Source organism: Tyto alba, unplaced genomic scaffold (assembly GCF_018691265.1).
Source record: "Tyto alba isolate M040663 unplaced genomic scaffold, T.alba_DEE_v4.0 Super-Scaffold_14, whole genome shotgun sequence".
NCBI lineage: Eukaryota > Metazoa > Chordata > Aves > Strigiformes > Tytonidae > Tyto > Tyto alba.
Window position 1 is genome coordinate 40,366,167 of NW_024881276.1, and position 16,647 is coordinate 40,382,813.

General features: G+C 36.3%; 1 long non-coding RNA gene across 1 annotated transcript; it reads right to left on the bottom strand.

Moving 5' to 3' along the window:
• Positions 1-4,977: 4,977 nt before the first annotated feature.
• On the bottom strand, positions 4,978-14,791 carry LOC116960537. Its single transcript, XR_004406443.2, has 3 exons — positions 14,734-14,791; positions 13,292-13,345; positions 4,978-5,196 (listed from the first exon to the last, which is right to left on the bottom strand). It is a non-coding gene; the product is annotated as an uncharacterized LOC116960537 (long non-coding RNA).
• Between the last annotated feature and the right edge of the window lie 1,856 nt (positions 14,792-16,647).

Here is a 16,647-nt window from a genome sequence, read left to right on the forward strand (position 1 = left end):
TATAACAGATACTTATGCTTTTTATTTCCTAATAAGAATCCTCAGAAACCAGCATTCCATTTAATCAGTCAGGTTACTCAATATAAAAAGAATATTAATTTATGTATTCCATTTTGAAACAAACAGCCACCAAACAACCCAACAAAAAAACCCACAACAAAAAACCTAACACTGACCACAGAAGTCAAATGGAACTTTTTGACTGCTTAAGGCACAGCCAAATCTAAACAGAGAAAACCTTAATATTGTTCAAGCACTACTAACAACAGCCAAAACACTGGTGCGTTATCAGCACTGGTTCAGCCACAAATCCAGAATAACATGACACCATACGAGCTGCTATGAACAAAGTTGGTTTGCACTTGGCCACAGAGAGAATTATTTGTTTATTATCCAAATCCAGCTGTCTTCTGATAAAGATTAAGACTAGTGCAAAATCCATGCTAACTTGTTAAAACAAATACCACATCAATAAGAGGCAAATAGTTAAAATGCTGATGGTCTGTTGACCTCACAACTCTGACTTTTAACAAACCACACGATAATTTTATAAAACTCAGGACTGCAAAGGAAGTATTTAGAGAAATCAAGCAGTACACAGAAAATCTGGAACCAATAAAAAACCCAAAACCTTCAGACTTACAGTTTTCTTTTTGCAGGACAACTCCAGCCCTATGTAGCTCTTTGTCATTTTAGCAGCAGGGACAAGAATTAAGTCGCTTAAGCAGTTTGAGCCCCCAGGTGATATCAGGACTTCGGTTATTGCTGAAAAGATGCCTATGAGCTTCACTCCACCACAGGTGTGCTGAGCACTACTTTGGTGCAGATGATTTCAATAATATTCTGACCTGAATGTAGTCCATGGGAGTTTTACCACTGATTTCAGCAGAGCCAGGATTTCATGCAGTGAGATACTATAATTTAGATTAGTCTTGTAAATTGCTTAGAAGCTAATTCACAATACAGTGAAGTCAAAGGGAGATGTATTGTATCAAGTTAAATTCAATTAATTATTTGTATTTAATAGTATTTAATTAATTTTAATGAAAGCTAATCAGATTTTTAGGGCTTTTCTAGGAGGCAAAACCTTTTTTATTCTAAATGATGTGTTATTCCAAGTTTGATGATATTATGAGATATCTTTTAGCTCTTTGTATATAAGTTTCTGGTAAGGGATTAGTTTTTTTAAAGAGTGTTTTCATTTTCATGTGAATAAAAAGAGAAAAACCCTACCAACCCTAATTATTAAGTTATAGAGACTTAGTTGGGCTAAGTGAGTAGGATTTCCAAGACTTCTGCCTTCTCATATTGACTAAGGCAGATGAAGCATAAACACTTTTAAATGATCTTATGATATTTGCCTTTTATTAGAGTTGGATGTCCCTTACAGGTCTAATATTCATTTTATTAAAGTTCAGTAGATCAGCAGTAATTAGCTACCTCACATGTAGATGGACAATCAAGTTTTCAGTTATTGGATTTTAGAATAGATATTGCACTGTCCTAATTTCCCTATTGTATTCCTGTGCATAGCATTTTTTTTTCTTTCTTTTCTTTTTGGAGCCACTGTATACTAAACCTTTTGGCTAAGCATGTCAGAAACCAGAATATTCTAAAGGTTTTCTGAAAATATATTTCCTATAATTATGCTGCTATAGAAATCATGCTATAAACTAACAAAGATTAAATGCTTCTCATTTAAAACCACCTGATACTAAAATACTCTCAGCTGAAAAGAAAATAATTTGAAGCTGTGTTCCACAGAAAAGGCTGTTATTGGATGATGTGACTCAGGTCCTATGAGCAATTTAGTAAGGGCATCTAAGAGACAACAGCTTAATATCACCAGTATGTAGTAAGAACAGAACACTCTCCCAAACCAGAAATACCCTTCCGTTGAATTCTGTGCCTCTTCCTGTGCAAGTCCAGAATCTGACTTTGCCATTAGTCCTTCAGGACTGGGGACATCAAAGTACAAGTATTGTATTTGTGTACAGACTTTGGCTTTCCCTTCTCCCTGTGTGTATTCATAACCTAAGCACAAGAGGCATGAATCATTTCTGCAGGTTTTGTGGCTCTGCTGCAATGTAATATCAGTAATGTACACTTTAAACATTTACCATACAATTAATTCAGAAAGTAAATAAAGTCATATAAATTAAAATAAGCTTTTATGATTAATCATGCAAATATGGTAATCTTATTAGTGTGGTGAGAGGCAGAATTTAAATATCACAGAGAATGAAATCAGAGAGATTTATTTTCAGATTGATAGTAAACAAACGGGTTTGATTTTTCTCTGCTCATCTAAATTGAAGTTTCTCTTCCTGAACTGTGCAAAAATTAACATCTGAGTCAGCAAACATTCACACCAATTACAGGAGTTGCTGTTAGCTTGCAGACACTGGAAATGTTAGAGCTGATGGTCCTCAGGTATTTTTTCTTGCCTTCAACATTCAAGATGTTTTTCACTGTTTCAAAAGGTTATTCATCCTTCCACAAAGGCCTTCTCCCATCTTTGTCACTACAGGATTTTACTTCCTATTTGAAGACCAATTGGCCTAGGAAGTTGGTTTCAAAAGAAATGGATAAAAGTCTTTGTCCTGGGTTTGAGTGAGTGGTGAGTTTTTTTGGTAGCAGGGGAGGGGGCTATAGGAGTGGCACCCTGTGAGAAGCTTCTCAAAATTCCTCCAGCTTCAAGTTGGTCCCACCTCTGCACCAAAACTGAGCCAATCAGCTGCTCCTCTGCGATAACATATTTAAGAAGGGACATGGTGAGGAGGAGTCGGACTTCTGAGGAGGAGTTGTGGCAGCTGCGTGAACACCAAGGTCAGTGGAGGAACAGGGGAAGAAAGGAGGTGGAAGATGCACTGGATAAGAAACCCCCCTGTATCCTGTGGTGAGACAAGTCAGCTCCTGCCCCGCCACCCATGGAAGTTTACAGTGGAACAAATGCTGACATACGGTCTGGGGGGCCTCACACCACTTAAAGTTATTGTGCCCAAAGAAGGCCGGGATCCTGTGGGAAGAAGCAGCTCTCATTCTTGTAGTTCAGCACTGGGAGGACTGCAGCCTGTGGGAGTGTCCCACACTGGAGCAGGTCAGGAAGGGCTGCAGCCGTGGGAGGGACTCCAGTTGAAGAAAGTTGGTTTCCCACACTGGAGCAGCTCAGGAAATGCTGCTGCCCGTGGGAGGGGGACAAGTCAGAGAAAAGTTTTTGGAGGACTGTCTCCTGTGAGAAGGGGACCACGCTGGAGCAGGGGGAAGAAATTCCAGAAGTTTCTCCCCCCTGAAGATGGAAGAAGTGGCAGCACTGACTGCACCCCCCATTCCCTGCCCCTGCGCCGCTGGGGGTAGGAGGAGGTAGAGATATCGGGAGCAGAGCTGAACCCGGAAGAAGGGAAGGGTGGGGTATGTGTTTTCAAGATGTGGTAATTCTTCTCACTGTTCTACTCTGACTGTTAAGTGTTGTTGTTAGTGCCTGTAATAAATCTATGTTATTTTTTAATTCCCCTAATGAGTCTGTCTTTTGCCCATGACTGTAATGGGTGATTCATCCCTCCCTGTCCTTATCTCAAATCCTGAGCCTTTGCTTATTTTCTTTTTCCCGGTGCCAGGCAGGAAGAGGGGAGTGAGTGGCAGTACAATGATTTATGCAGTCTCATTTTGGAAGACCTGTGTCAGAAGAATGAGAAGAGATAGAGCATCTCTAGGCATTCTCTAGGCATTGTTTTCTTCAACTCATAAAAATTAGCGTTGATTACTAGGAAGGAAAGTATTCGCTTCACCTGCAACTACAACATATCCAATAAATGTATTTCTAGCACAACCCACTAATTTCCTTGTAGAAAAGCACTGGGAAGCCAGACAGATTCCAAACACAAAATGATCCAATATGCTTTTGTAGAGAAAAATCACCAAAGCTGGATAGTTACTTTTCACAAAGCTTCATTTGCCTGACATTGAAAAAGTCAAAAAGGGGGCCAAATTTATGACTATTCAATAACAAACCTATGTTATGAATTAACTGGCTATTTTACTAGCTTAGACCCAATATGTCATGCGAATATTGACTGAGTTTAAAGAATATTATCCTTTTATCACTTTTTATATTAATATATTTAAGAAATAACAACACTTTGATTTAAAAAAAGAAATCAGAATACTGTACAGTCTATAGAAAAATAGTTGTTATTGTAAAGATGTAAATTCAATAAAGTATTTTCAACATTTCTGCATTCACATATTTACATTCATTAGAATCAGCTCCTCAGCTTTTCTAAAATATAACAGGAAGAAGCAGTAGGGGATAGCATTTCCTAATGAAAGCTTGTCTGAAATTCAAAGTTACTTGATAATTTGGGTAGATTATTTTATTTTATTCACAAAAAAAGTGAGTTCAAGTTAATATTAAAAGTAAATAATCTTAAAACCAAGCAGAAAATATTGAAACAGACTTTCATTAAATACCTGTAATATTTTTATTACAGTCTTAATTTGGTAAAATGAATTTAATCATAACATGACCAAATCTGATTTAAATTGTGGCAAGTTAACTGCAAGCATGTACCTAAGTGCTTTCCTGAGTTAGTAACTAATGGAACACATATTAGCTTGTGCTCCTTGCATCTACTATTATCTTTTATTAATTTGTTAATAGGTTTCCCTTAATAGAACTGAAATATGTATAGGAACATTCCCATCAATAGTAAAATGGAAAGTACAATAATTCACAGTACTTTAAATTTTAAAATTTATCATTTATATCTTAAAAATTTATTTATAAACATTTTCATAATGTGCAAGCATCAAATGGGTTCTCCCATGAATTATCTCAGTAATGAAGTAGACATGGAAAATATTATTGATATTATCCAAGAAAGTATGCAATGTTTCTTGAAAAATTTACTTCAGTAAGGTCTGCCACAGACTTCACATGTGATCTTTATACTGTAATTAGATACAAATCTCAGAAATTATTCAGGCAGCTAGCTGTCAGTAAAATCAATGTGAGATAGTTGCCTAAAAAAGGAGCTAAAAGTTTAAATACCATCATATCTCTGACCCTTAATCACTATGACAAAGTTCATCTAAAGATCACACATTCACTTTAATCTAATTACCAAGGCTCCCTTTTTAGTCAGAATAAAAACGTAGATGAAATGGCTCCCTCATTGGAATTTCTATCCAGCGACCCTAGGAAAAAAAAAAAATCTAATTAGTCCATTATTTTTAAATTTTTTTGGTCAGAGGTGAAGAAAATGTCACTCTCGGCGCTTTATTTTTCTATCTTTAACCAAGGATATCGAGATAGGACTTCTGTGCCCAGCAGTCAGATGTGGAGGAAGCCTTGCAGAGAAACGGTCAGTCTGCCTACATTACTAAAATTGGTCAAAGTGTGTTATTTCCACAGCTCATGGATGGAGATGTGTTCAGAAAATGTGTGAGGTCTATATATATTTTCACATGCAAAAAAGTTTTATCCAGCACTGGTATTTTCCAGGATCAGCAAACCACTGCATGAACAAATTTTTCTAGGATATTTCACCTGCAGAGGACACAGATGAAAACATTAGTCTCCAGAATATTAAATGGGTAAGACCAAGCTTCTCCTCTCAGCCATCCTCTCTGGTCCTGAGCTCATGCCCAAGATGGAGTCAGAGTAAAGGGAACATGACCCCTATAAAATCTGTGACTCCTTACATTCTGTCTTTATGGAAACCAGATGCTATGATCATTCTTAGATGACCATTTGCCACTTATCAGAAAATCATAGCAGCAGTTTTGCAGGCTCTGACTAGGTATTCTGCCTCTCCATTTTACAACCAGTTTGCTCCTTCACGAGTCTTTTCCTTAAAAATATTTTTCTTCTAAATTCTGGTTAGCTTCCAGTTCCTAGGCTCTCCAAAATTACAGGTGCAACAATGCAAAATCCAATTAGATATTAGGAAAAATAAATTCACAGTGAGGAAGATCAAACAGCGCAGCAAGCTGCACAGGTCAGTGGTAGAACCTCCAACCTGGGAAAAATTGAGTGCTTAACCAGGTATGACTCCAAGCAACCTGATATGATTTGATACTTGCTTCTAAATTCAAAGCTAGATCTGCCTTGAGTGGGAGCTTGAGCCAGGTGACCTCCGTAAATCCCTTTGAACTATGCTGGTTTAGGATTCTATATTTCTGTCTTTGTCAATTGTTAGTCTGTTTTCCAACTCACCTCACATTTTAATTTCTCAATTAAAAAAGATGAGAGCTATTGATCTTTGAAAGTAGTCCAGAATGAAATAACATTAAGAACATCACTGTTTGACTCTAGTACACATAAACCTTAAATCACACATAGCTATGAATGTTTCAGGAAGGAGCATGCAATTTCTTCTTTATCTCAATCTGTGTACGTTTAGGCATTCAGCTGATCCCTGTGGTGATTCAGACTTCCCTATGAAGTACCTAACTAGGCTAAGGAAAGTCAAAGCATGGAAAAATACACCACTGACAGGGCAAGAAGGACTTAAAGAGAAAAGTTATTCTCACAATTGTATGTTGTATGGACCTAAAGATAGATGGAAATGAAAATATTTTCAATGGGGATACCAGAATGATAGGAATTTTTAATAAATATATATTTTCTGTACTCCTAATTACTGAGGACAATTTTAATACTTTCCAGCTCACTAGTAACCTAAGAGAATGGTACATAATATATACAAGGAAAAAAAGTATGGTTTTGTATACAGAAACAATCAGTAAATATAAACATTTTTTTCTCCAAAGATGTAGAATTACCATATAAGGTACCTGTTTATCTCTCAGAAATATCAGAAAAAATTCTGAAAACTGGAACAATGTCTTTAATGCTATTCAAAAGAGGCAAGAAGAATGATTTTCTTACTATAAAACATTGATATTTGATTAATCTGATTAATCCCAGCCATGAACTTAAAGAGAAGATTTTTTGTTATGTTGAACTTTTTGGAAAAGTTAATATGAAGAATTATAACCTTTTCTGTCCCTCTGCTTATCCTCATGTACACTTTTCTTTCTATTTGTTCAACTCTTCCTCCTTTCACTTGTTTGTGAAGCTGCTCCTTGTGAACTGTATCACTGATATAAACAAAGTATAGAAACATTTCCAATTTTTTTAAGTCAGCATGTCATCAAAAACACAATCTCCATGTCACTTGATGCTCCATTTAGCAGTACCAAAGAGATTAAAATAGCATTAAAGTCCATGTTAAAGAATTACAAATTGACTGACAGATCATGTAAAAACTTAAATGGAGTAATCAGGAAGCCTCCTCCCCCTCTCCACATTTTTAGTGATCTTTGTGGATCTGATATCTTTTTTTTTTTTTTCCTTTGGTGATCTGGATGTATAAGATTAATAACCAACAAAAGCTGTTTGTAACAAAGGTAAATTGGAAATAATTAAGAGAATGTGGCAGGTATATAAGATGTAGCTTCATACAGAGATAGATGCTATCCTGGGAAGCAATTACCCTGGATAGGATTTAAGGGCTCTGAGGGTTAGGCAGTAACTAACAAGAGTCCCCAGTGGAATAAGACAGCACAAAGGGCTAGAGATGGATGGATATACAAACCAAGTAATGAGAGGAATGGAGGAATGATTTTACCTCAGTCTGTGGCATCAGTAAGACAGATGATGTAACACAACACACCACTCTGATCCCCATAAATAGTGACTATTGAGTAACAACCATAAGAACAATTCAGGGCCTGGGGAAAAAAGCCTGTTTAGTGAGTGATGGGAAGAGCTCTGTATGTATAATTTCTAACAAAAAATAAGTGGTACTTTTGATTCAGATAATTTCTATGATCTTGCTCATGCTACAGTGCTGGGAGCAGTTTTTTATACATGTGAAATGGGTGGGAATTTTGTGGAAGGGGAAGGAAGAGCAGCCTGGTACAGAGTGGAGAGCTGGAGACAGCTTCCTAGATCAGTCTTCCAGCTGAAATTACCTTCTAAGGAATGACTGCATCACAAGCGGAAAAAAAAAAAAGTAAATGAATTGATACCTGCTGTAAGGTTTATTTAAAAAGCCATGGCTCAGTGATTCTATTATTTTCCTTACAGAAACAACTGGAAGCAATGTGGCTAAAATGCTCCTTGTAAAAACATTATGGAGTTCTAGTCCTCAAGATACAGAACAATTAATGAAAGGAGGTGTAGTAATACCTAAAGCCCAGGATCGACACATATACAAATCATGCAGAAGAAAGGTAAACATAACTATGAGGTTTTTAATTTCTTTCTCTGTCCTTTCTCTTAATATCTTTTTCAGATGTGGTTTAGAATTTAAGCTTTTGCATCCATATTCCACCCTACCCTAAATTAGCATTAGTGTTGTGCTTCACAACTATCAGTAAATTTCTGTCTTCCTTTCTCTGACTACATCTATTTCACTTAAAACAAACAAACAAACAAACAAACCAACCAACCAACCTTGTACCTTTCTTTCACTTCTCAGTGGTGCCTTGTGCTTCTGCTCTTTAGCAAGCACAACGGAAATTGTTACCAGAACTCCTATCCTCTATTACATGTGCAGCACTAATATGAATGTTAACTTTTGCTTCATCTACAGAAAATTATTCAGCCTCCAGAATAGGACAAAACAGAACAGAATATGGTCTGCTAAATTCTGTGAGAGAACTTTTTCTTCTCCTGATTAATCCGTGGCTCTAGAATATAACTGCACCTTTGTCCTAGAAATATCAGTCAGTATTGCTGTACCTACTACACATAAGGAGTCAGACCCCTTTTCCAAGGCAACAGGGAAACTGGTGTGAGTTAGGGATTACATTCAGATTATGTAGTCTCCCCTTTCCAGCTGTACTGTATCTAGTCTATTCACTACAGCAGCCAAGATGATTTACTGAAGAGTAGCAACAGACACCTCTGCCTTGCTCCCGCTCTGGCACTCAAGTCTTTCCTCACTAACTCACTAACCAAGCAGAAATCTACCTAGTTATACCATTAAGTAGATTTTCCAATAGGCTAATTAAATTATCTCATAGAGAAGTCCCATGAGCATGAGAACTAGTACAAAGTTATTGTCACCTGTGCATAATTGAGATGAATGGTGGCCTAACCAGGACCTTCCCTTACAAGATCAACAAGAGGAAAATTGTCACTCTGCATCTCAATTAATTTTTTTCCTGGACAGAGTGATTTAAACACAATTCCTCCTTCTCTTTTTTTTTTTTTTTTTTTTTTTTTTCCTGCAATTTTAAGTGGTACTTTTTATTCAGATGATCACTGAAATGATCACTGAGTCATAACAGGAGTGGTCTAAGCAGATCCCATTCCCTCCTGCTCTTGTCTGTCTCCTTGCCATCATCACCTCAATTAATCAAATACAATCACTTATTCAGCCACAAAATGAGAAATGGACTTGGATTAAAAATAATCCAGTATAAATTTAGAAAACCGTTATTTTTCATCGATTCTTTTCTTTGGTAGAGAAGACAAGTGCCACTGATAAAGGATCTGTAATGAAATGAAAACAAGGGTTTTAAAAATAGATTTGCATAATTGTAGCTCTTTTAATATTGATTACAGTTAAACTTGACTCTTACTGAATCGATCCCAGTGGTTTCAGGGACATTTGGGGGTATGGGAGTTAGAGGTGCCCAAAGCTGAATTTTTGTCATTTTAACTATGAGAAGAAAATTAGAGCTTAAAGCAAGGGGTTTGATCCTGGTGTAATATGCAATAAAAGTTACCTTAAAGTTACTTCTGTCCTGAAGTCATGGAAATGGAGACAAGGAATATATCCGAGTCAGATTCCTTAAAAATAACATAGAATTCACATGATATGTTCCTTTGTTTTTAGTTAATAAATAATAAATAAAAATCCTTCATCAACTTCTGATAACCAGAGATTAATGACTGAAGTAGCTTTCAGCATATCAGTCCATGATTAAAAAAATTAGAAAAGTAAACATGGACCCAACACTGTTTTAATTAATTCTGGCTGATTTTTTTCCAATTTCTGTTTTTAACTGGAGTATGTATGCATATGGATGTGGATTTCTGTGTGTATGAGAAGGAGAAACTCAGATACAGCCACTGTACATTACCCTGTGAGCTGTGCAACAATATTCCTGCTGAGGCTTAGTGCTTTATGCCTATTGCAAACCTCCATCAGCTTAATATGCCAAGATGACACTAACTGACAAAAAGACAAGTCTTATCAGCCACCCGTTCAATTTTCAATTGCTACTTCCTACCTTCAATTGATTTTAAAAAGCTATAGTATTATCTTAAAATTATTGCTAATTTACCTTGCTTAGAACAAGCAGGAATAAAAAAACCTGATGGTCACATCAGTAACCCTGTGATTCAGCTGATTGTTAAAGAAGTATGTTTTACTTCATCTGAACAGCAAAATTAATGAAAGGGAGTTATAAAGACTGACAGATAGAAACAATAAATTTTGGAAGTAATGAAATTGTCACAAAGGAAAGACAAGAAGGAAGATTTAATGAGACAGAATGGACAAGTAAGTAAATTATTTATTTGAAGTCTCCATTCAGACATGACATGCTTCACTGTCTTTCATTAAGCCTTGAACCCATGCACAGGCCTGACCTGCTGCACTGGATGCCCTCACTGTTCTGTTTTCTTCCCTAAATGCATGACATTTATTGCAGACTAGTCATGAGTAGTTGTTTTACCGATAATTTATTGCCTTCATAGTGTTGGCCAATACTGATAGACTCAACCTATGCCCAACAGATGGTTACCTGGTGAAAAACCTGCAGAGATCAGAGGTCTTCTAATAGCATTGTTCAGCTGATGAGCATACAGTCAGAAGATATGAAACTAGATTTCAACTATTTTCACCCAAATTATTTATTCTTGGGTAAAAACACAGCCAGCTGGATTTGATGGGGCAAATACATGCCAGCAGCTCCATGAGCATAAGCAAGCTTATAAATGGCTTATATTTAAGTTACTGAGAAGTCACAGAATATACATGATCTTGGCCTTCTTGGATGGCAAGATGCAGAGAGATTGATACTGTAGATGTAATGAAAGCAGTGGTATTCAGGCTCTGTTACTATTTCATTTGGTTCAGATACCTGATGAGCGACCTTTCCTTAGAAAAAGGTTGGAGCGATCAGCAAGGCTTTAGTATATTCTTTTGACAGAACTAACTCATTTGCCATTTTAGATTTCCTAGCACTACCATGCTTTTTTTCATCTAGGCTACTGGGGTATGAGAAAGAAAAGATGGCAAATTATTTTACAGGCAGGAAATAATTTAAATGAGTTATAACTTATTGCATGCTGAGTGTTCCAGTCATCTATATTGAGGGGACAAGCCAGAGAGAAATTTGCCGCTTCATTCTGTTTCATTTGGTGATTGCATGACTTTCCTTCGTAGCTTTGGGAGTTACATCTGTGAGACATTTTGCCAGTGGTTTGAAGGACAGGTGGGAGCATGAAATCTACTGAGTAGACTGAATCTCCATTTCCAGCATTTCATGGAAAACTAGTGACCATTTTATTTCTACAGTGCTTCTTGTCACAATGACTTTGCCTAGAACACCTCTATGAATTAAAGCAATTCTAAGCAATTTCTTTAGCCCAGAAGCATGGTGAACTGCCAACACAGAATACATTGCAAATTTTACATAGTATGTTGCTAGTCTTTAGTGATCCAACTCTCAAATCAATTACGTCTCCTGGCAAGGAAGCCTTAACGCTCTAAATAATTTAAAGTGCAAACTGTGTGGCATACAATTCCTTTCATCAGCAGCAAGATTGATTTCACCTTGTAGTATCTCTGCCCTACAGAAATGGCCTTTTTTAGTTAAGTTTTCAAAGTTATCACAATAAAGCAGTAAAGTCTGCAGCATGTAACACAAGTTACATCTGTTCTTCTCAGATCGGATAGACATTCATTAGTCAAAGTAAAAAATTACTGAAAAGGCAACATTAAACACTCTTTTCCATTCTCTGTTATAGACTTGCAAGAGGATTTTGTAGAAAATAATTTATTTTAAACATTGATAAAGTTTAGCACTTTTTCAGGGTGAAATTCAGAAGGAAAAGTAGATTATTTCAGAGTACATGTAGAGCTTAGTCAAAATAAATTAATTAAATTTCATTTTGTTAATATGCTTGCCCAAATATCCTAAGTAAAGTTGATATGCCAAGCAGATCTGTATGGATCCACTATACAGATATACCTTTTTTGAACTTAAGGGAGGACTGTGAGCTCTTTATTTGAACCCAGTGTCCAGTAAGCTCTTGATGATTTTACTTTTCATAGTTATGAAAACATTCTCCATTCTCCTTTCTCCTTCCCAGAACTCTATATCAGAAAACACCTCAAACTTAGAATGCCTTTGTCAGTGTAGTTTCCCCATGGCTGTACTTGGTGCTCAAATGTGAAGAAAGAAAAGTTCCAGAGCTGCTAGGGGTTTATACAGCATATCCTTAAGATCAAAGTCAGCTTTCTGTGGCTACTTTGACAACATATTGCCCTAGTAGGCAATCTGCTTCCTACACTTAATCTAAGCAGATTTGAGGAAAAATAATATTCTTCTTTAACACATACTGAAAAAAGACTGCTTTTTATTAAAATAATAAAAATTGCACTACCTTTTCAGTTACAGAATATGCAATTGGTTTTGGCAAATAAAGGCCAAATTTGAAAAAAAAAAAAAAAAAGTAAAAATAATAGTTTACTCAGCTTTAGGATTACAGTCAAGGGCACTCTAATCAGCTACACATTTCTCTGCTTATGGAATAGCCTTTGAAAGCTGAATGGTGAATATGGCTTACAACTGTGATCTGGGAGCCCAGAAAGAAATAGATTTCATTAAAATTGAAGCTGTATGGCTACCTATTCCATTACTACATCAGAAGGGCTGATGTGTTTGCATAGATTTAAAAAAAAAAAAATTAGGTGTTTTTTTGCAAACCTTGCAGATCTCAAAGGTAGTCCTTGGACAAAGTCAGACAGGAATTTTAGCACAGAGAACCTCATTTGCACTATGTATAGTGCTCTTTATTTCTAGACCAGTTTGATTGCAGAATACCATCATTAGAATAAAATCTGAAGCATCCCATTGTGGATGACAATCTTTCCATTGACTTCAATCTCTGAATCAGGACTTTTTTCTGTAATTTAACAGTAATTCAAAAGAATAAAAACCTGAATATCTTGAAAAATACCCCCAAACTGAAAGGGGTCATTCAGTCATTTTTGCCAGGTCTTCTATTTTATTTTCCTACTTGATGTCTATTTTCTCTTACGTCTTTCACATCCCATGCTGCAGCATCCACAGAACCCTTTTAGGCGTAAAACACCTGAAAAAATGAAATGATAAAGAACAAAGCTGATTTTTTGTTCTGTACATACTAATATAAAAGTGTTCTGACCTTGCTTTAAAGTCTAAAATCAAACCCTATATAAAATCCAGATAATGAAATATATAAGAATTACACAAAACTGAATATTCATGTACTAGTCAATGCTTCCATATAACCATGTATACAAAAGTCATGCTGCATATCTTCTAGCTCTACTCACTGGGTCATGCTGTCTAAAGATCTGTGACTTCTATTTACCATAACTACACAGACCTTTCCTTTATCATTCTGCATAAAGGGGCAAAACAGACCATTGTTCAACAGCAGAAAAGAGGACACTCTACACACCTACAGTTTTGACTTTTGAGTAGATCGACAGACTGCTTAGACCAATGCTCTACTATGCTGCCATAGCAAATCAGAGTGTAAGTTAGAATCAAACTTCATATTCAAATATGATTTTTGCCACACTTGTCTTTGGGATTGCAGGAGGAGGAGATATTCACATTTGCCTCAAAGACAGAGACTCATAAAAATACATTACTATCTTTTACTATGTTATTGTCTTTTCTTTCTCTGAGAGAAGGAGAGCAAAAACATAAAATGAGCCAGCTGGGCTTCCTGCCCAGTCCTGGGTACTCTGTTTTAAATAAAATACCTGTCAGCATCTTTGTCAGTGTGAAAGGAGACTTTACTATCTAAAAGATGACTGCATGTTTTCAGTGCACTCATCATCTAAATCTGAGAAGTTTATTACTTTCAGTGGATTTCCATTAAAATCAGGACCACTGCAATCCTGTCCCGGAGGGATTGATAGATGCATAGCTGTTTCTAGAAATAGGTTTTCAAATGTTAGTGCAAAGACTGTGATCTTGGAAAAGGCTTCAGTGAATCAATCCCAGTTTTAGAGAGGGAAAAAAAAAACTTTGGGAGGAGTTTATTTAAGTTTTTTGTTCTATAGTGAACAACAATTGAACTTGAAGGGGAAAACTTTAGTCACCATCTTCTTAGACAGAGTTACAGTGGCCCACTTTCAATCATCTGTAGCATAAAAGTTTCTTATATTGATGCAAGTGCCCTATTCTTGTGAATCTCACTAAGCTTCTGTAATTTTTCTCATAGCAGCAAATTTGACAGACTAATTAAATGTTTTGCACAATGGATATTTTTTCCAGTTTGAATTGTGCTGTGTTTCAGTTTCATCGACTATTCCGACAGTGTATAAAGCACCATTTGATTTATCTTTTTTAGCTCATCCTCCTTTAAATTTATGTTCATACATAGACTGACTTATCCACCAGTTGCATTAATTAGCAGGAATTGCATTTTCAAAATCATATAGATTAAACTTTCTCAAAATACACAACAGATTTAGAAAGTCTTACTTGATAATCATCTTTTGTTCTGTTTCATCCTTATGAGAGGCTTTCTGGAGGTTTTAGCTGCTGAGACACCATCACAATCCGTAGGAAGAAGATAATGAATTATGTCATCAACTTTTACAAACAGATAGTTTCTCAAAATGCCAGTTTTCAGTCAAATTCTTCTGCTTATTTGTTTTCAGTGTAAACAGTATTGCTGTTTATACTCCTATAACCATAACACACATGACTAAGACAATAAATACTGTTCTCTTTCTTAACCTTCTCTTCTGCTGATAAAAAAAAGACATCTGTGTTTCCTTTTAAATCTACTACTTAACTACATGGTTTACACATTACACATTACCAAGACCCCTTCTAAGACTTAACAAGGCAGGAAATATGTCAAGTGCAGCAGTCAACAGGGGAAACAAAATGCTTATTTGAAGAGGTGAAAACAAAACAAGGTAAACTGTTGTGTAAATTATTAATCATTTGCTTTGGAGCTTTATTGTTTTTACACATATAGCCTATGGTTTTCTAACTGGGGATCCACCTGATGTTGTCAGAAGCAGCCTATAAATGAAAAGTGATCAAATACATGTGATCTGGCCTCAGAAATATTAGTAAAATTAGATTCCATGGGAATAAGTTCCCCTTTAAACAGGAACTGCCTATATCTTTTAAGTCAATAAACTCCCTCAGGCTACCACCTCTGCTGCTCAACCTTCAATTCTTCACTTGAACTTCAGAGACAAGGGATGTGAATTACTACACAGATGAATAATGATTATTCACCACAACCATCTTTCCTAAAAAACAAGTTGTCTCACTGGACAGGACATAAATATTAATAAAAGCCATCATTGCAGGAATCAGTGGCAAGATCAGAGAAATGAGAGGTAGCCACAACCTATGTAGTAGAGCTTGCCTAAGGGGAAATGATACTACCTTGGCCACGGTGAATCTGTGTATCTATGATAAATGCAGAAAGTAAATCTCAGTATTCAAAAAGGGAGTGAATTAAAAAGGTTATTGATACTGTCTGGTGTAATTTGCATTTGTGGGGCCAACATTTACCTTACCACATCCTCCATTTTAGAAGTAAGATGGAATTTTAAATAAACAGAAAAATCAACAATCCTTTTGTTTAGCTGGGTGGATGCAAAGGACTTCCATTTGAAAGGCCAGGGTGTGTTTAAATAGCATCTCTAATCATACACCTTACTGCTAGGTTTAGCACAGCAAGGCACACATTATACCTCGCACAGATTGCAGCAGAAGGAGTGTAAATGTCTGCCCATTCCTCTTCATCTCTCCCTATCACATTCTTGCCTCTCCTTCTTCAGGCTCTGGATCCTGGGAAAAATTTGGAGCCCTCTCAAGCTGAAATACAAGTAAGAAATTGCTTTAACTCATGACTGCACCAAATATCTCCTTCCCTCTTCCCTCCTCAAAATTCTCACTAATACAAGGATAGGCCAGAGACTCTTACAGGTTTCACCACAGGAAAATAAAACATTCCAGCAGGAGTTGTTACTGAACATCTAGAAAACTGAATGACAACATGTTCTTCAGGGAAGTGGAAGACCCAAGCTTAAATCTTCTCTGTCCTATCTGATTCAGGTATTTAATCCCAAACTTTGTAACCTGAATCAGTTCTGGGACTGCATCTTCCCTTCTCTACACCTGAAGCTGTGTGATGTAGTGTATAACTGATACGACTTCGAATAATTTTGGAAAAAAATAAATACTGGTTATCAAACTACTTAAAATTAAAAGAAAAATCCACCTCTAATGACAGAGTTAGGATCATACCGTGTATGTATGTTATTGTCTAACTTTCTTAGCCCCACAAACTAATATTTTATTATGAAAAATATGTTTTTCAAGGCTTATTCTTTGCAAAATCTGGAGAAAGAAATGGAAAATTATGTC